Source organism: Canis aureus, chromosome 4 (genome assembly GCF_053574225.1).
Source record: "Canis aureus isolate CA01 chromosome 4, VMU_Caureus_v.1.0, whole genome shotgun sequence".
Taxonomy (NCBI): domain Eukaryota; kingdom Metazoa; phylum Chordata; class Mammalia; order Carnivora; family Canidae; genus Canis; species Canis aureus.
The window spans coordinates 2,246,749-2,266,917 of NC_135614.1; the positions used below are offsets into that span (position 1 = coordinate 2,246,749).

At 38.0% G+C, this 20,169-nt stretch overlaps 2 protein-coding genes across 5 annotated transcripts in view; one reads left to right on the plus strand and one right to left on the minus strand.

Moving 5' to 3' along the window:
* The window catches only part of CHRM3 (cholinergic receptor muscarinic 3), a 493,903-nt gene that overhangs the window by 334,096 nt on the left and 139,638 nt on the right, over window positions 1-20,169 (minus strand). For 3 of the 4 annotated variants that reach the window (XM_077894355.1, XM_077894356.1, XM_077894351.1), the window contains exon 2: window positions 18,946-19,054. The exons of the other annotated variant lie outside the window; for it this stretch is intronic. The gene's annotated coding sequence lies outside the window, so the exon portion shown is untranslated. The remainder of the gene's footprint in view (window positions 1-18,945; window positions 19,055-20,169) is intronic. 4 annotated transcript variants of the gene reach the window in all.
* Window positions 1-20,169, plus strand: part of LOC144312011 (testis-expressed protein 10-like) — a 42,171-nt gene that overhangs the window by 3,460 nt on the left and 18,542 nt on the right.

A 20,169-nucleotide genomic window follows, 5' to 3' on the forward strand; every position in this document is an offset into this window, starting at 1 on the left:
CAGTTAAAGGAATCGCATTTGTTACCAAGAGAGAGCTGTGCCTATTGGCACCCTTTCTTTTTGGACCATCTCTCTGCCACGGGACCTACTGTTCACAAGGCAGGAGCCTGGCTGTGGTGTAGAGCCCACACTCAGTAACTGAATTGCCAGTATTTCTTTATGAACGTGGTGGGGTCAAGGGACAGCAAGCATGTTTCTGCTAAGTTCCCTTCAAATCCGCATTCCTAGGAGAAATTTTCATGTCCCATAAAGAATTCGAGTCCTGTTGCATTTGACAGCAATTTAGAATAAAAAGCAAATAATGAACCCGAGGCTGAAGAATCCTTCAAGGTAATAAACATACACAGATGAACCTGAATTAAAAGGGTCTGAAATCAGGCATCTAAGTAAAGATGAACAACTCTGATGCAAAAGTTATAGTGTGTTTTAATAACCACAGCTTCTCTTTCCATTACCAGGTATAACTGCTGCCACTTAACGAACTAATATGTCTCTCCTGCCTCTTATTACGATGATAAATTGCTAGTGAAATGCATTCCAAAGTGAGTAATGTCTTGCTGGACACTGGTAATTCACTTTAACTAATTAACATAATAACAGATACAATGACATAATCTCCGGATTCACATTATCATCTATAGCTTGGTCTGCTCTTGCAGACATGCTGCTGAATCAATATCAAACATGCTGGGGATGAAAACAGTGTTTTGTTAATGTGGCGTTTTAACATGTATCTTTTTCCCAGTTGGACATACTATATAAAACAAGACCAGAGATGTTTTTTTATCGTCTTAATTTCTTTACCATGAGAACAAATTGCCTGAACGTGAGGAAATGATCACTAAAAAACCAGAACAAGAACAAGTTCACTTAAACAACTAATTGTTAAAAATGCCTAATAACAAGAATTCTAATGTATTCCCAGTATACACCAACAAAAACCATTTAGGCAAAATATGTTCATGAAACTCTGGAAAATAAATTTCCATTAAATAAATTTTACTAAACCATTTAAAACTTGATTTCTACAATATTTAATTAGCACAGGACCATAGAGCTTTATTGTATGACCTCAGTAACTAAGAAGAGATGAAGTCTTTGAGGTAAAAAGTAATTTTGGTACAAAGCTAATTTTTTCACCCCAAATTCCTCCTCTCCTGTACTATTACTGTGATAGCTTTGATTAGCTTTATTTAATTAAAAGCTGTAGTTAACACCTATACATTTTTTAAAAGATTTTATTTATTTATTCATGAAAGACACAGAGAAGCAGAGACACAGGCAGAGGGAGAAGCAGGCTCCCTGCGAAGAGACTGATGTGGGACTTGATCCTGGGACTCCGGGATCACGACCTGAGCCAAGGCAAATGCTCAACTGCTGAGCCACCCAGGCATCCCTAACACCTACATTTTAAAATATTGTACAGGGACAGCCCCGGTGGCGCAGCGGTTTAGCGCCGCCTGTAGCCCAGGGCGTGATCCTCGAGACCCGGGATCGAGTCCCACATCGGGCTCCCTGCATGGAGCCTGCTTCTTCCTCTGCCTGTGTCCTGCCTCTCTCTCTCTCTCTGTGTGTCTCTATGTATAAATAAATAAAAAATCTTTAAAAAAATAAAATAAAATATTGTACAAACTACATTAGATTAAAGCTACTTGAGAATAGGTAACTCCATGTTGTAGCATAGAGTAGATAAATAATGCCTCCCAGGAGATTTCAGGCCTAATCCCTGAAACTTGCAAATGTGATCTTATTTGAAAAAAGTCTCTGCAGATGTGATTAAGCTAAGAATCTTCAGATGGGGTAATTATTGTGGATTATCTAGGTGAGCCCTAAAAGTATTCCATGTGTAAGAGGAAAGCAAAAGGAGATCTGACCCACAAGGAAGAGGAGGTGATGTGAAGATCTGGACAGAGATAAAAGCAATATGGCCACAAGCCAAGGAGAGCCAGCATCCACCAGAAACTGGAAGAGTGGAGAGTCCTCCCTTAGAGCTTCCCTGGAGTGCCCGCTCTATCACCATCTTGATTTTGGACTTATGTTCCCCAGAGCTGTGAGAGAATAAACAAAGGTTTTATGCTGGTATTGGGAAACACAGCATTTGATTTTTGTTCCCCAATATCTAAATAAAATCTAGAGTCAAAGAGGCAAAAATTCCCATGAAAAATGCATTTTGTTATTAAAAAATACAGTTAGTTGCAGTGGGTAATGAGTGCAGTGCAATCATATATCCAAAGATGTAGATCTCATATAGACACCTTATAACTATAAATTTATGTCTTCTAACTAACACCTCCCCATCTTCCCCATCCCCCAGCTCCTGATAAGGAAACATTAAAAAAAATCTTTGTGTGTGTGGGTGTGTGTGGGGGTGTGTGTGTGTGTGTGCGCGCGCGCACGCGCAGAGGGGAGCTTCATAAAAAGATTCCACTCAAATCTCTTGGAATGATTTTTTAAAAAGATAATCCTACCTATGGGTCATTAGTTGCATTAAAATATTTTTCCATATATATTTTTACATTGTATGATTTACCCTTTTCCTTTATCTACTCTAGTTCTTGGGTCTTTAGGGATTCCAATTGCTATTTCTACCAATGATACTACCTCCTTATTTGGAACAATTAAGCAATTAAGTGTAGTTTTATAAAATGCTACATATTCTACTTTACATTGGGTTTCTGGATCATTTTCTCAATGTTAGCTAAATTGTTTATTATTCTATAAAATGGATTCTAAGTGTGGATTTCAACCTAGTAAAATTTTTATGAATGACGTAGGCAGAAATTTGTCTCCTTTTATCTTTACTCTGTTTGAAAAAAGTCTCTATTCTAGGATAATTTCTGAGTAACTAAAGTTAGAAATATATGCATTGTCTCATTTAAGAGTCCCTCAAATGGCTAAGAAATGAGCTTCTAAAACTCATTTTCTGCTATTAAAGTTTTACAGAAATCTGTTAGAGGCAAGTCAGCGTACTTTCTGAGCCATTTTGTCTCCTTCTTCCAGGGCTCATGAAAAACAGGAATGCTTTAGATGAACCAGCTGCTGGATTGCCTAGAATAGTAAATTACTCTAACACTCCTATTTGATCTTGTCACACTTTTTTTTTTCCAGCAGGATTTCCTCATTTTTCACAACTATTTGTTTCCACTCGAAATTAGCTTCCTACAAATAGTGTCTTGTCAAATGTGTACTGAGTTATCTGCTCAGTTACCATAAATAAACTCCAGTTCACTATGCCCACCTTCCTTTAGTTAAATATATCACAAAATATAACATTTCATTAAAATGTGGCTCCTTGCACCGAAATATATTACTGCACTAGTATAAAAACTTAAAATTTTCTGTGAACTCATTTGGAATTTTTCATCATTATTGAATTTTATTGCAAAATGTTGGGGATTAAAAAAGAATCGTGGGAAGTCTGGGTGGCTCAGTGGTTGAGCCTCTGCCTTTGCCTCAGGTCATGATTCCGGGGTCCTGGGATGGAGTCCCCCATTGGGCTCCCCACAGGGAGCCTGCTTCTCCCTCTGCCTGTGCCTCTGCCTCACTCTGTGTGTCTCTCATGAATAAATAAAAATATCTTAAAAAAAAAGAACAATTATGAAAAGGTCCTTCATACCTCTGAAGAACTAGTATAAAAGTGATTCAAACCTATTAATTCTTTTTTAAGTGTAAGCCATTCTCAACTCTTCTACCTTTTATGTACCCAAACGGTGATTTTAGTGACATTCTGAACATTCTTTATGAAGTTAGCACTCTGGGAAACTCAAAAATTTCACAAATGCACTAAACTGACCTCATGCCGTTTCTGTGATGATCTACTTATTCTTAGAAACGAATAAATATTCATAATTTTTATTTTATGATCTAAAGAAAGGGATGGATCCCTTCATGGTTTCCTGCCTTTTTGCTCCACATCAACCTTGGAATGAAGGACGTATTACCCTTTATGAGAAGGAAGGCAAGTCTTTGCACCTGTAAGCTTGTCTAGAATATGATATAAACCCCATCTGCACCAATTTTGATGATGCAATTTTATTAATGCATAAATAAAAGGTTTGTTGAAATATGCAGTAGCAGTTTATCATTTCTTTCCCTGGATAAATGATGGATTCCAGTCTCTTCCATTTCTACCTGTGAAATATTCCTTTACAGAGTAAAACAGATACCTAGTTTGTGGAAATATTCTAAAGGAATGACACTTGTTTCTTTTTAAAATGTTCTGAATAGAGCACTGATACCCAGAATCCACACTAAAACTTAATTATTAAGTCTCAGGAAGTTTGGATGATAGACATAAACCTTTTATTTTTATGACATCCCATTAGCAGCTGGGGCTTTGGCACCAGCCAGACTTGGGCACACATTTAAGTTCTACCACCCGTTAGTTCCATGAAACATAATCCCTCAGAGAACATCCCTTCATCTACAAAAAAAGGGATAGTATCTATTTTCTAGGGTTATCACGAGGATCAAATGACATACACGTAAATACTTAAATGAAAACAAGTATGATGCCTAACAGGATCTCAATAAATGTGTACCCATTTGCTTTCTCCTTTACTTTTAGACATCATCAGATACATGTGGCCTGCAAGCATTGGTCAGAAGTGAGGGGCGCCTGGGGGGCTCAGTGGGTTAAGCATCTGCCTTTGGTTCAGGTCATGATCCTGGGGTCCTGGGATTGAGCCTCACATCAGGCTCCCTGCTCAGCATGGGGTCTGCTTCTCGCTCTCCTTCTGCCCCTCCACCTGCTCACATGCTTTCTTTCAAATAAATAAAATCCTTTTTTTAAAAAAAATTTATTGGAGTTCAATTTGCCAACATATAGCATAACACCGAGTGCTATCCCGCCAAGTGTTCCCCTCAGTGCCCATCACCCAGTCGCCCCCACCCCTCGCCCACCTGCCTTTCCACTACCCTCTGTTCGTTTCCCAGATTTAGGTGTCTCTCATATTTTGTCATCCTCACTGATATTTTCACTCATTTTCTCTCCTTTCCCTTTATTCCCTTTCACTAACTTTTATATTCCCCAAATGAATGAGACCATATAATGTTTGTCCCTTTCTGATTGACATTTTTCATTCAGCATAACACCCTCCAGGTCCATCCATGTCTAAGCAAATGGTGGGTATTTGTCGTTTCTAATGGCTGAGGAATATTCCATTGTATACGTAAACCACATCTTCTTTATCCATTCATCTTTCGATGGACACCGAGGCTCCTTCCACAGTTGGCTATTGTGGCCATTGCTGCTAGAAACATCGGGGTGCAGGTGTCCCGGTGTTTCATTGCATCTGAATCTTTGGGGTAAATCCCCAGCAGTGCAACAGCTGGGTCCTAGGGCAGGTCTACTTTTAATTCTTTGAGGAACCTCCACACAGTTTTCCAGAGTGGCTGCACCAGTTCACATTCCCACCAACAGTGCACGAGGGTTCCCCTTTCTCCACATCCTCTCTGACATTTGTTGTTTCCTGCCTTGTTAATTTTCCCCATTCTCACTGGTGTGAGGTGGTTCTCTTTGTGGTTTTGATTTGTATTTCCCTGATGGCAAGTGATGCTGAGCATTTTCTCATGTGCTTATTGGCCATGTCTATGTCTTCCTCTGTGAGATTTCTGTTCATGTCTTTTACCCATTTCATGATTGGATTGTTTGTTTCTTTGCTGTTGAGTTTAATAAGTTCTTTATAGATCTTGGATACTGGCCCTTTATCTGATAGGTCATTTGCAAATATCTTCTCCCATTCTGTAGGTTGTCTTTTGGTTTGGTTGACTGTTTCTTTTGCTGTGCAGAAGCTTTTTATCTTGACGAAGTCCCAGTAGTTCACTTTTACTTCTGTTTCTCTTGCCTTCATGGATGTATCTTGCAAGAAGTTGCTGTGGCCAAGTTCCAAAAGGGTGTTGCCTGTGTTCTCCTCTAGGATTTTTTTTTTTAATTTTTATTTATTTATGATAGTCACAGAGAGAGAGAGAGAGAGAGAGGCAGAGACACAGGCAGAGGGAGAAGCAGGCTCCATGCACTGGGAGCCTGACGTGGGATTCGATCCCGGGTCTCCAGGATCACGCCCTGGGCCAAAGGCAGGCGCTAAACCGCTGCACCACCCAGGGATCCCCTCCTCTAGGATTTTGATGGAATCTTGTCTCACGTTTAGATCTTTCATCCATTTTGAGTTTATCTTTGTGTCTGGTGCAAGAGAGTGGTCTAGTTTCATTCTTCTGCATGTGGATGTCCAATTTTCCCAGCACCATTTATTGAAGAGACTGTCTTTCTTCCAATGGATAGTCCTTTCTCCTTTATCGAATATTAGTTGACCATAAAGTTCAGGGTCCACTTCTGGGTTCTCTATTCTGTTCCATTGATCTATGTGTCTGTTTTTGTGCCAGTACCACACTGGCTTGATGACCACAGCTTTGTAGTACAACCTGAAATCTAGCATTGTGATGTCCCCAGCTCTGGCTTTCATTTTTAATATTCCCCTGGCTATTTGGGGTCTTTTCTGATTCCACACAAATCTTAAGATGATTTGTTCCAACTCTCTGAAGAAAGTCCATGGTATTTTGATAGAGATTGCATTAAATGTGCAAATTGCCCTGGGTAAGATTGACATTTTCACAGTGTTAATTCTTCCATCCATGAACATGGAATATTTTTCCATCTCTTTGTGTCTCCCTCAATTTCTTTCAGAAGTGTTCTGTAGTCTTTAGGGTATAGATCCTTTACCTCTTTGGTTAGGTTTATTCCTAGGTATCTTATGCTTTTGGGTGCAATTGTAAATGGAATTGACTCCTTAATTTCTGTTTCTTCAATCTCATTGTTAGTGTATAGAAATGCCACTAATTTCTGGGCATTGATTTTGTAACCTGCCACACTGCTGAATTGCTTCATGAGTTCTAGGAATCTTGGGGTGGAGGCTTTTGGGTTTTCTAGGTAGAGTATCATGTCATTGGTGAAGAGGGAGAGTTTGACTTCTTCTTTGCCAATTTGAATGCCTTTAACGTCTTTTTGTTGTCTGATTGCTGAGGCTAGGACTTCCAGTACTATGGTGAATAGCAGTGGTGAGAGTGGACATCCCTGTCTTGTTCCTGATCTTAGGGGAAAGGCTCCCAGTGCTTCCCCATTGAGAATGATATTTGCTGTGGGCTTTTCATAGATGGCTTTTGAGGTGCTGAGGAATGTTTCCTCTATCCCCACATGTGTACCCATTTGCTTCCTCCTTTATTTTCAGACATCATCAGATACATGTGGCCTGCATGGATTGGGACGTCTGTGAGGCTCAGTTGGTTAAGCATCTGCCTTTTGTTCAGGTCATGATCCCAGGGTCCTGAGATTGAGCCCCACCTCAGGCTCCCTGCTCAGCAGGGGGTCTGCTTCTCGCTCTCCTTCTGCCCCTCCACCTGCTCACACTCTTTCTTTCAAATAAACAAAATCTTTTTTTTTTTTTTTAAGAAAAGGAGTGGGCTTCTAATGAAAAATATTTTAAGAATTTTTTTTAAGATTTTATTTATTTATTTGAGAGAGAGAGAGCACAAGTAGGCAGAGTAGCAGACAAAGGGAGAGGCAGGCTCCCTGGTAAGCAGGGAGCCTGACAGGGAGCTACATCCCAGGACCCTGAGATCATGACCTGAGCCGAAGGCAGATTTTTAACCGACTGAACCACCCAGGAGCCCCAAGAAAGATTTTCAAACTTCAAACTATTTTGGCCCTAATGATAGAAAGTAATATGAAAAAATTTAAAAATTGGTTAAATACTATGTACTGAACTGATAAAACAAAATTATATATGCCCTGCTGGATTTGGGGGTGGGGTGGTAAATTTAGCCCTGCCATATAATGGGTGATGGGAAGGAACACTGGCATTTTGTAAGTATGGGCAGTAAAGACTGAGAAGCAAAAAGTCAAAAAGTTTTTGACTGAGAAATTCTATTTAATACAAATTATGGTAACACATCTCCATGGTTTATTTGTTCATTTAGTAAATATTTACTTTCCACCACAAAGTAAAGCGCTATTCTTGGTTCTGGCGATAGAGCTGTGAGTGAGTAAGACCGAGCCTTTTGTCTGCTTCCGCGGAGCTTAACATTCTGATGTGTAGATGTATAATAAACAAATACATGAGTATTTAAGAACTAGTACACATACATGGGAAACAAATGTGGAGGTCTGTTTGAAAGTAGTTGGGGCTTCTTTACTGTGCACTGGGCAGAAAGCCTCTTTGGGCCATGGCATGTCCACTGGACCCTGAGCAAAAGGGAAGAGGAAGCTTGAGTGTGAAGGGAGGGGATTTTCTACCAGGCAGAAAGAAGCCAGCTTGGCAGACAAAGAGCCAAAGAGGAAGAGAGTGGTGGAAGAGGAAGGGCAGCCAGCGCAGGTGACTGTCATATGGGGCCCTGGCAGCAGCCAGAAGAGTCTGGACTTTACATGGGTCTTGTGAGAGCCCCCCACAGGGTGGTGAGCAGAGGAGAGGTGTGACAGGTGTCAAGAGTGGTCGTGGGGCGAGCCAGTGGGAAGTGACAGCGATCCGAACCCAGGCAAGCCAAATAGACCAGGCGGTACTGGAGCAGTGGGAGGGTGTGTTAGAAAACTGACTTAAAATGTACTGGTGAATTACATGTGGGGAATGAGGAAAGAAAAAAAGGAAGAAAAGCAACACCTAGGCTTTGCCTGGCTCTCTTGGGAAAGGAGTAAAGTTTGGAGAAGTGAAACAAGACAAATGGGGAGAAGCACATTTGGGGTGGAATGGAGAAAATCCAGTGCAATTCCACACGTTAGTTTAGAACTATCTGTCCGGCACTCATGTGATGACAGCGTCTTCGTTACATGGAGTCTGATCTGCAGAGAAGGGCTGAGGGCTGGAGCTGTCATAGGATCCAGACATACAGATTTATAGCAAAGGACGTTTACAATTTTTTTCTCAACAAGTTGTCAATTAGAGTGAATGAAAACAAATGAAATTAATGCTAATATGGGATAAACACATTATGGTACATCCATATGACACAATGTTATGTATCCTTAAATTATCTTTTAGAATAATATTTAGAGAGACAGAAAGGCACCTCAGTGGCTCAGTCGGTTCAGTATCTGCCTTTGGCTCAAATGATGATCCTGGGGTCCTGGGATGGAGCCCCACATCGGGCTACCTGCTCAGGAGGAAATCTGCTTCTCCCTCTCCCTTAGCTGCTCCCCCTGCTTGTGCTCTTTCCCTCTCTGTCAAATAAATAAATAAAACCTTTATTTTTATTTATCTTTAAAAAGATTTTTTTAATTTATTCATGAGAGACACAGACACAGAGTCTGAGACACAAACAGAGGGAGAAGCAGGCTCCCCGCGGGTAGCCCAATGTAGCACTCGATCCCAGGACCCCGGGATCACACACTGAGCTGAAGGCAGACACTCAACCACTGAGCCACCCAGGCATCTCATAAATAAAATCTTTAAAAATTAAAATATATATTTGGAGGGACAGAGAAATGGGAAAAAAGGGAATGTACTGTTATATTATTAAGAGGAAAAAGGTAGGAGTTTTGTAATCCCACATTTGTGTAAAAGTATGTAAATTTTAGATGTCTAGAATATGGGGGTGCCTAGCTGGTTTAGTCGCTGGAATTTGGGACTCTTGATCTCAGGGTTGTAGGTTCAAGCCCCATATTGGGTGTAGAGATGACTTAAAATTTTAAAAAGTCCAGAATAGGGGATCCCTGGGTGGCTCAGCGGTAGTGCCTGCCTTTGGCCCAGGGTGTGATCCTGGAGTCCCGGGATCATGTCCCACATCAGGCTTCCTGCATGGAGCCTGCTTCTCCCTCTGCCTGTGTGTGTCTCTGCCTCTCTCTCTCTGTGTGTCTCTCATGAATAAATAAATAAATATTTAAAAAAAATAAAAATAAAAAGTCCAGAATATAAAAATATTTGAAGTTACTTTGGAGTTTTTCAGTGGTAAGATTAGAGGTGTTTTGTATTACTTTTTGGATCTTTTTTTGTATTTTAAAGTTTATAAAAATATGGGAAAATTAACGCCCATAAAAACATCACTCAGCCTCTGAGTTATAACAGCAGAATACATTAAAGAAAGGTTTAGCAAAAACAGTTCAACAGTATTTCTTTCCCTAACGTTTCTAAAAATTTCTTAACTGAGAAATAGAAGTATTGATATATTTTCTAATTAATGTGCTTTTATAAGGGTATTGTTTAATTTTTTTTACAACACAAAACATTTCTCAATATTTTTTTCCTGTTCTTTGCATACATAAATCTTTGGTCCCAGAGAATTTTTGCATACAAGTTACTATACCTCCCCATTTGTACTTTTTCTTCCAAATAAATGGTATATAGTTAGTTTATCCATCACTCTTAAATTTACTTGGAAAAATGCAATGTGACATCCACTGCTGTTCATTTCAAAACAAAAGAGCCATGAAATGTTTTATAACTCCTTAATGATGGATTTGGATGACACACTGGAAATGATCAACTGTGTAAGAACTGAGTTCTGCAATAACAAAAAAGGGGAAAAATGTGATTAAGGCACATCATAGTCATTGGAATAGTGCCATATATATATATATATATATATATATATATATATCTACAGTTATAAAATCAATGCATTACTTTCCCTTATTAAACATATGCTATTATGGCCTTCCAGTGAAATGTAACAATGTCATCAATTCAGACACAAGAAATGTTGATTAGCTTCCTATAACAGGTATGTCTTTACCAAAATAAACCAGTCACTATGCTCTCTCTTGAAATTCTTCCTAGTTTTCTTTGAAATCTTACAAAGAAAATTTTATATTTAAAAAAGTCAGCCCCCCACAATTTGATGTTAAACTCTGATGCGGTTGTTAAACTGTCAGTTGTTGGCATTTAATTACAAATTTTTGATTATAATAAAGCAACCAGGGAAAATGTTTTGTAAACAGTGTTCAAGGTCAAGGTTAGGATCAAGGTTAAGATGAAATCAAAGATCTGATGTTATTATCTTTATGTTTTATATTTTTAAAGATTTTATTTATTTATTTGAGAGAGAGAAAGAGAGAGATAGCATGTGCAACAGAGTGTGCACACAAAGGGGGGGGGGGGGCAGAGAGGCAGAGGGAGAAGGAGAAGCAGGCTCCCTGCTCATTATATGGGGCTCGATCCCAGGACCCTGAGATCATGACCTGAACCAAAGGTAGACATTTAACGACTAAGCCACTCAGGTGCCCCTCAAGATCTGATTTTAAATGCTAGTATTTAAATAAGCATTTGTGCCCATATTGGAACTTTTCTTTAGGAAATATACTGTAGTAATATAAACTGGTGAATCCATGTAAAATGATCTTAATCCAGGTCCAGAGTATCAACTGGTTATCAAGGTATTTCCAGGGACTGTGAATAATGGAGACATACTGCTTTTCTTATACAACCTTTTCATGTATTATAAAACTCACAGATTTAGAGAAAGTGATGGAGAATGGTTATGGTGATTATCATTTTATGTCATACTTATTATGAGGTCAGCAAGAACTATCCCAGTGATAGAGTGGGGATAAGAAGGAGGGCCATATCAGTGAAAGAGGACTGGCAGATATCTTAGATGTTTCTGGCACAAGAATTCACTCAGCCAGTGTGGACTGAGCATCCTGCTAGGGCTCAGCACTGTGACATGTTCTATCTTGGATTGCAAAGGGAACTTGGCAACACAGATGCAAGAGAAGCTTAAGAGTCCAATTAGGGCCAGGAAGATGAACATACAGTGAAGGATTTCAGTTCCATAAATACTTAGTAAGTAATGGCAGAGAAGCAGACTCAGGGGACTCAGAATTCTTACATTTGGCAAAAAACTTGGAACAATATCTTAATGGACGTGTTGGCATTTTCCAGGCATAACAGAAGGTGAAGGCATTCTAGGCAAAGAGGAGAACAGAGGCTAGTCCAGGCTTGTGGCCCAGTAACACAAAAGATCTTAATATGTGTAATAGCTGAGAATACCAACCCGAGCTCAAATGTTAGCTGTGTGAGTGGGTGGAGCTGGATATATTTAGAGAATTTACAGGAGGGCCGCTTCTTCTCACTGAAATGTGCCTGGATTTTAATCTCAAGGCAAAGGGCTATGGGGAATGTTTGCACAAAGAGTAAAATATTCAGAATTCTGTGTTAGAAAGGATTCCAACAGCAAAAGCAATAACATACCAGAGGGAGTAATGCTGGAGTCCGAGTCTATTACAATGCTAATTGTAATAGTTTAGGTATAAAATCACAGGACCAAATAGTAGTCACGTCAGGCTAAAGAATAGGATTGGTTTTATTTGGATTTAAGAGAGAGACAGAGAGAGTGAGCACAGGATGGGGGGCAGAGGGAGAGAGAGAATCTTAGGCAGATTCCATGCCCAGAGTAGAGCCTCATGCGGGACTCAATCTCAGGATCCTGAGTTCTTGACCTGAACTGAAATCAAGAGTCAGATGTTCACCTGATTGGGCCAGCCAGGCACCCCAAGAATAGGATTGTTTAATAGGACATGAGGTCGGGATCCCTGGGTGGCACAGCGGTTTAGCGCCTGCCTTTGGCCCAGGGCGTGATCCTGGAGACCCGGGATCGAATCCCACGTCGGGCTCCCGGTGCATGGAGCCTGCTTCTCCCTCTGCCTGTGTCTCTGCCTCTCTCTCTCTCTGTGTGACTATCATAAATAAATAAAAATTTTTAAAAAATGGACATGAAGTCATTTGGACTGATCACTCACTTCAGTTAAAGAGGTGAGGAATTCCAACGGGGAACTGCACCAGTGGTCATAACAGGTACTAGGGGAGGAGTAAGCGGGGATTAAAAATTAAATTCAAATTTGGGTTTATAAAATTGTAACTGCTGTCTGAATGCCATTAACTCCTTACTTCAAATGACATTTACAGAGCACCCCAGGGATCTCTGTACTAAGTGTTGGCTATCATGAGAGAGATACTGAGGAATAAGAAACTATCTACACTGATATAAAGGAATTACTGAAATGAAGATTTTGAAAAATGTATGGACTAAAAAGGACAAATTAAGAAGACAGAATTTAGAAGAAGGAGAGGGGATTAGATGAGTAATAGCAGTTTTCTAACTTTTTTGACTGTGGCTCCCAATAATAAACACACTTTATCTTTAACACATCTATACACAAATATAAATGAAACAAAGGCTTTATAAAAAGTAATGATGGGATATACTCGGGCCTTTTTTGTTTTCTCGTGTTTCATCTAAAAATGCTGCCGGCAATCTACTAAGCTGATTATGATCAACTCAGGGTCTCTCTTGAAGTCTGACCAACCCTGACAGAGAACTCTGATGGAAAGCCTAGTTTTTTGTTCAGCAGCCAGCTGAACACAGAAATCTGAGTGTCAGGAGTGATGTGATTCAGTTGCCTTACTCATTAGCTGGCAAAACAGAATCTGAACAAAGGGAGAGAGCTCTCTCTACTAATTAAGTGGCTTTTCCCCACTCTACACAGCCCCTGAGGATCTCCTGGCCCATGGCAGAAAGGAAAGAATAAGATTAAAGTCTATGATTCAGTTACTTTTTAAAGTTAAAAAAATAAAATTTTGGTAATACAGTCTAAGCTTGTAGTTTATCTCTTCAAAGAAACTAGGAAGCATCATTCTAACTCAACGATCATTTATTTGCTTCTTCCTTTGTACCCCACTTTGTGTTAATTCCCCACTGAGAGTTATAACAAGACTGAAATAAACAACCTCGAACTCCTATACAATGGGTTTTTCCTTGCCTTAAGACTTATTATTTCTATCTTGCAACTTATCATATGTGCTTCCTCCTTAAGGAAGGTGGAGATGCATCTATAGCTGAATTGAAGAAGATTCTGACATTCTTTTTTTTTTTTCTTTTTAAGATTTATTTATTTATTTGAGAAAGAGAGAGAAAACACACAATCGAGGGAGGGGGAGAGAGAGAGAGAGAATATCAAGTAGACTGTGAGCTGAGCGTGGAGCTTAATGCAGCTGACCCCGAGATCATGTTGGGCCCCATGTCAAAAAGCCATCAGATATTATCATTTGACTACATTATTTTTAAATCTATGTTATTTTTAAAAAGCTAGATTTAAAAATCCACTATCAAGAATGGCTATAAAATCTTTTGTCACATTTTGTATCAAGCACTGATTTTTACATCAATGGCATGGAAGTTAAGTGATCTTGATTTGGGAAAGCTACCAAAATCATATACTCAGAGAACCCTGAAAGTAGGTAAGTTTTCAAACACAAAGCTCTGCTTCATGAAAAGAAAAGGAATGTTTTTTAAAGGGAGGCATGGTTATGATGTTTTTCATTTCCCCCCAACAGGAATGGGCTACTTTATCTATCCCTGCAATCTAAGTAATCAGAGTTTAACATACACTTATTTGCTGAGCTTAAAAGGTCATTATATCACATCTAAAAATCACTAAAAATGATTGACTCACTGGCTCAGCACAGTGCATGGCTAATACTTTGTTTACCCAATTTATTACTTGTTCCTTTTGTCACAAGCTCTGCACATCTGATACTACATTTCTAATTAGGTAATGTATATGAATCAATGACTCTGGTTCTACAACCAACTTTCACATGATTAGGTAACACAAGTGCAACACAGCCACTCGACTCCATGCTTTAGCAGAGAGAGAACTTCAACTGTGATCAAAGAATAAAAGATTGGAGTTGCTTTTCTTCTGTGTTGTTTTTTCCCATTTGGGTCTCAGTGTGTGCAAATTTTCAGCCCCCCTTGGTCCCCATAACCACTCTCGAAGCAATCTGATGATGCAAAAATAGTCCTGAGGATTTCTCCTTTAGATTCTGGAGCACCTACAAATAATCTTACAATGAATAAGGAAAACAAGATAGGAAACACATGAACCATTTGTAAACAAAGATTGTGATAGTTTATCAAAATGTTCATTTCTGGAATTGATCAGAATATGAAGTTTTGGTGAATAAGAATTTCCAACTTTGTAACCTAAAACAATGCTTTAGAGAAAATTCAACAAAAGAATTATTTTTGCTATAGAAAGCAACTGCTTTTATGTAAAGTTAAATTTATTACTATTTGTATTACATATATTTAATGATATATCACTATAAATAAATTATATATAAATAAGTTATATATATGTATATATATACATATACACATCTACCCTTTACGTCCTCCTCCATACTTTCTGCTCCACACTCCCCAGAGGCTACCTAGAAAAGTCCATGAAAACAGGAATTTTGTTTCTTGTTCACAGCCTTAGCGCCTACTGCACAGAAGGAGGTCCAGAAATATTTGTTGAATGAATAAAGGGAATACTCGAGTTCTCCAGTTCAAATATTTAATATAATTTAAAACATGATTTCCTTTCAGATTATTTAGTCCCCTAAAATTTTAAATGATTTCCAAATATTATAAATATCTTCTTTAGGGCAGTCGGGATGGCTCAGCGGTTTAGCGCCACCTTGGGCCCAGGGCGTGATCCTGGAGACTCGGAATCGAGTTCCACATCGAGCTCCCTGCATGGAGCCTGCTTCTCCCTCTGCCTGTGTCTTTGCCCCCACCCCCACCCCCTCTGTGTGTGTGTGTGTGTGTTTCTTATGAATAAATAAGTAAAATCTTAAAAAAATATATCTTCTTTATTTAAAAGCAAATCTTAAAACCACTGCTTCTTCAAAGCTATCTCTGTTTCTCAGGCTTATTTTTTTACTGCATTTATGGTTCCTTGTTGGAGGAAACAGATCTGTTGAGTGCATATCTAAGAGACAGTAAAACACTTTAATATCTGTCCATGGGAGAGAAAAGCAAAATATGAGAAAAGTCAGCAAATTCTTTTCAACTAATTGAGCGAAAAGAAATAATTAATGTAAAACCATTTGGTGAGGTGCCTGGTGTACAGGACACATTCACTGAGACCAAGAGTTTAGTCTCAGTTTTGTGAAAGCAATCGAGTTCACTATGAAACACATGCTGATTTCATGGCATTTACACTGACCATTCATATGAAAAAAATAAGACATAAGACAATATGTTGAATGAGATATTACTAAGGATAAATTGTCCAGTCTTAAAACTAACACCTGCTTGCATCTGTCACTGAGGACATATCTCAAATAAATGCATATTCTCATTTTTATTCATATCAGTTGTTGCAGAAGGATAAAAGAAAGAATATTATGAATTATAATTTTATAAGCTATTTATTTTCTAGGTCAAGAAATAAACATGGCTGAAAATCTGAAGCTTATATTTTCAAAATTTTATTTTAAAAGTCAAATTAGTTTTCTACTTTCATAAAATAGGATATGCCTTCATATGTATACACCCATCCCAAAGTGATGAGGCTGTTACAAATTTAGGTTATGTAAGTATGCATGTAAATCAGTAGTGTGCAACGCATATTATGTATCTCCTTTGTAAAAGAAGATGATAAGGCTGTTCTTGAACAGCTGCTGTGAAGATGACATGATGATGTTGCATAATTTGAGATGAAACCCCACTGCACAATAACTAGCTCAGTAGATGGTACTCACCATTATTATTACTAAATTTCAACATACAACTATAAGTTCTTGAGCTAAAAAGAATGTCAAAATATAGTCACTGAGATATTCTAATCTTCAAATACATAAAATGAAGACATAAATGAGATATTCTCTGATTCTGAAAATGTCCTTCTTGCCATATGTTATATTTAGGGAACTTTAGAAATGTGCCTAATTATAAAATTTACTTTGCTAGATCCAGAATTTCAAAAAAGACAAATGAATAAGTTATATCAAATCATAAAATGCAAACATAACTTATATATGGCATCCAGATTTTTTAAAAATTACTTTAAAACTACATTATATAATAATTTGTAATTATATCTTCACAGCTCTCGATGCAGGGAATTGTTTACCATTCCTTGCCAGATGCTCTAGTAAACCATCGTAACCAAAGCAGTATGAAATATATTTTAATTATTTCCTTTTCTTCCCTCCAGAAACGGAGACTTCAAAAGGTTCAGTACCACCATAAATTAACAAATGGTTTTGAACCTAGAGCTTTTGGATTCCAAAATCTGTGATGGTCACCACAATCCCACATTCATCTAGTAAATAATAACCATTAATACTGATTGGTTACTAAGCACCACACAGCACTCCTAATCACTTCACTCTAGTAACTCACGCAATCCATACAACAACCCTGTGAGATAAATATTCTTATCATTAGATTTATTTTACGAACGAGCAAACAAAGGCACAAAGAGATTAAGTGATTCGTCCAACGTTGCAAACCTGGAAAATGAAAGAATTGGCTTGCAACTCCAGTCAGGTGTCAGTCTGACTCTTGACAGCCATCCATACTTAAGGACTATGCTACAATATTACCTAGTGAATATATGTTACCTGTTATTAAGGTTTTTTTTTTTCACCTAAATGCAAACACTATGTAATAAACCATTGGCTCTTCAATAATAATCATATCCAATTTCTAGAGAAAAATTTTCAAACCAGTCTCATTGAATTGGCCTCGTTATATAACAACTTGTTTAATTTTAGTGAAAAAAGTCTTTCTCAATCTAATTAAATATATTTGTTAAGATTTTTATTTTCAATTTTTTAAACTGAGTAGCTGTATTCTGTTAGCAAAAGAGAATGTTCATATGAAGTACTGAAGAGAGTGCAGTAGAAAGGAATTAAATATATTAAACCATACAAATAATATCTGATTGGATTTCTACATCATGTCCTTAGTATCCTGAAAATAAACTATATTACATAGTTTACATAATTACCATATACATTAGATAAAAAGTATCTAATGTATCTTTTTTCCTCCAAGTTAAATTCCCAAAATTAATTCTAATAAGTGACTATTCTGGAGATCAGAAGCAGAAACCTAATTCTTATAGTTAGGGATTGGGTGTCCAGTGTGCATTGAAAAACATGTTTCTCTCATTTCTCAAAATTTAAACACAATTTTCTCAAATACAAAAAAAATAATTTGAGTCATGAATTAAAATTAGGTATGATTTTATATTCTAGGGGAATACTACACAAAATATCAAGCTGTATTAACCACCTTAAAAAGCAAAGTATATGGGGATTAAGGAGTGCACTTATTGTGATGAGCAATGGGTGACATATGAAGTATTGAATCACTAATTGTACACCAGAAACTAATATTATACTGTCTGTTAACAATACAAGAATTTAAATTTAAAAAATAAAAAAAAAAGCAAAGTATGATCACAACTGTTGTCCAACTCCCTAATTGAAATACAGGTCAGTCACAGCTGACCTAGATGGGATTTTTTAATGGAGTTTGTGGTTAACTAATAATTTCATATTATTATCTCACTGGATCTATAATCTTATTAATTAGGTAAAGCAGAAATTCTTCCTCTCATTTTGCAGATGGAGAAAACTGAGGCCTGGAAACCTAAGGAACTAGTCATATGATAAAAGTAAGGTTTTCTGACATAGTATAACTCCCTTTTCATGACACTATAAACATCACCTATCATTTACCATAGGACACATGTGTAAGTGGAAGCGTTATCACAAATCTTGTTGTTTAAAACTACAATAAAATCAAACCCCTTCAATACATTAGGTAAAATTTTTATGCTTATATTGCCAGACTTATATGATATTACAGAACCAAAAGGCATTGAAACTTCCCAATAAAATTTTTTCTCAGTTAAAAGAGAGGTAAAATTCTATACTCCTAAGCTCTGCTATGAAAAAGCATATATATTACCATACAAATAGACATACACATACATAACAGATGCATTTTAACCTGTTCTTTCATTTTGCAGTTGGTTGGCACATAACTAGAATCTAAATACATTCATAACAGCAACATGAACACCTTTACCTTGCACGTGTTTTCATTATAAATATATACTCTGTTGAAGATCTCAATATGTAACTATGTAAATGATACTGAGTAGAAAATACCTACTAGTGCAGGCCCTCGAGGTGTACATCAGGACGGGAACATTTATAGTTCCATCAATCCACAGCTCACTGAACAAAATTCAGACTGAAATATGTGCCATCACTATTCAGATCTAAAAAGACACACAAAGAGAGAACAAAGTCAGTAAGTGTTATTTTATATCATTCATACAAGAGTATCTTTCCAACCTACAGCATTAAGAAAAATGTTTGACAGGGATGCCTGGGTGACTCAGTGGTTAAGCGTCTGCCTATGGCCCAGGGCATGATCCTGGAGTCCTGGGATTAAGTCCCGCATCAGGCTCCCTGCAGGGAGCCTGCTTCTCCCTCTGCCTGTGTCTCTGTCTCTCTCTCTCTTTGTGTGTGTCTTTCATGAATGAATAAATAAATCTTAAAAAAAAAAAAAAAAGTTTGACATCCAGCAGAAGGGCCTTAATGCACACATCTCTGTTTTCCCCACAATGCATAGTATAGCCATGGAAATGCACTATGCAGTCAACAAATAAGTCTGATTAGAAAGTAGTAAATTTAGTGTAAATTGGTATAACATTACTGAAGGCTATACATTTACCAACAAAGAATAAAACAGAGATGCCTGAGTGGCTCAGTCAGTTAAGTGTCTGACTCTAGGTTTCAGCTCAGGTCATGATCTCAAGATCGTAGGATCAAGCCCCACATCAGGCCCTCTGCTGGGCATGGAGTCTGCTTAAGATTGTCTCTCTCTCCTCTCTCTGCCTCTCCCCACAGCCCCTCACATTCTCTCTTTCTCTAAAATAAATAATAAAAAGGACAAAACAAAGGGCATTTTTAACACCCTAAGTATATGGAATACTTTTTAAGGCCTACATACCAAACATTATATCATGTCTCTGAATGATAGTTTTTTGGGTTTTTTTTTGGCTTCACAACAAAGCTGCAACATAGATAATGTCATTTACAACATTTAGGGCTCAGAAGAGTAGAGCAACTGGGCCCAGACTCTGACCTCTTTCAACATACCATGTGGAGTGTGCAGGCACATGCCTCATCCTACACTTACTTGTACCCCGTATGTCCCACAATATGAGTAACAGATACCAAGAAGATCATAGAAAGATGAATTTCATTGATCTCTGCCTCCCCTGTAGTTCTCTGGAAGATAAGCATGGTACTCTGCTCATCACCGTATGTGGAGCTATAAAGTGAAATTTCATTTTGGGATTTAGTGCCTGGCACATGTAAATATTTG